Raw genomic sequence first — 1,067 nt, 5'->3', positions numbered from 1 at the left:
GTGAACATCCTCAAGAGGATTCAGTGAACATCCTCAAGAGGATTCAGTGAACATCCTCAAGAGAATTCAGTGAACATTCTCAAGAAGATAAATCTTGCATCTACCTAATATAAAATCATTTCAATCTTAATCAAAAATACTTGATGTATTATACAAACTTTTCCCTTTTTTCTATAACAAATATTCTCAAGAGGATTCTATGAACATTCTCAAGAGGATAAAGAAAAATTGAAACTTATTCGCCGATATTATCGTCTACATGGTCGAGGACCACAAAAGGATCGCTGAAAAATACAAGGATAGAAAGAATCGACAAAGATGTTTGCCTAAAGAATATTGGCCGGATGAAAGCGGTTTTCGGAAAGTCAAGCCGAATTCTTGGAAGACGGTGTGGAGAAGCTGTGGCACAATGCGCGTGCAACGTAAACTCGTTTCGAGACCTCTTTTATTCGCCTAGGTTATCCCGATCCTACTTTTCATTTAAAAAGGGAGTGCGTCTGTGAAAGCACATTCGCGCCATTTTCGATACGTACCGGAACTATGTATTCCAGTGGAGGAAATGGAAAAAGGGGTTGAAAAGGGGTTGTTTCCTTGGCAGATTTTCGTATTATTAAACCTTTGTTAATAGGGATGTTTATTTGAGATTTTATGACCAGTTAAAAGTATTCTAATATTCTTTTTTTAATCTTTCCTTGAAAAAGAAAATTACAATCGTCGTGGAAAACAATTATTTGAATCTTCTCGTTATTTTTCAAAGAATAAAGATCTTTTTTGAAGATGCTATATAATAAAGTATTCTTCAAAAAATATATCCATAATCGTATTAATCGTAATTAAAGATCCTTTTATTTATAATCGAAATTATTCATTATCGAAAATAGAGAGATGCCATTACATAAATGAAATTTCTTTTGCATCAGAAAAACATTGTTTCAATAGGAAACGATTAATAAGCTGTTCGATTGTTATTATTGCAATTATGATCGGTTTGTGGAACCGTATATGAGATTGGTAATAGTTCATTTCCGTGGTTGCGGTATGCGTGGTTGACGTAGTCTGATTCGATC

At 33.9% G+C, this 1,067-nt stretch overlaps 1 protein-coding gene and 1 long non-coding RNA gene across 4 annotated transcripts in view; one reads left to right on the top strand and one right to left on the bottom strand.

Annotated features, from left to right (window-relative positions):
• The window catches only part of LOC102675212, a 49,637-nt gene that overhangs the window by 12,599 nt on the left and 35,971 nt on the right, over positions 1-1,067 (bottom strand). The window lies entirely within an intron of this gene.
• Positions 1-1,067, top strand: part of LOC102674815 (solute carrier organic anion transporter family member 4A1) — a 46,813-nt gene that overhangs the window by 11,912 nt on the left and 33,834 nt on the right. The gene's annotated exons all lie outside the window — the stretch shown is intronic.

The sequence above is a fragment of the Apis dorsata genome, unplaced genomic scaffold (assembly GCF_000469605.1).
Source record: "Apis dorsata unplaced genomic scaffold, Apis dorsata 1.3 scaffold_67, whole genome shotgun sequence".
NCBI lineage: Eukaryota > Metazoa > Arthropoda > Insecta > Hymenoptera > Apidae > Apis > Apis dorsata.
This window is presented reverse-complemented; position numbering and strand designations above follow the sequence as displayed.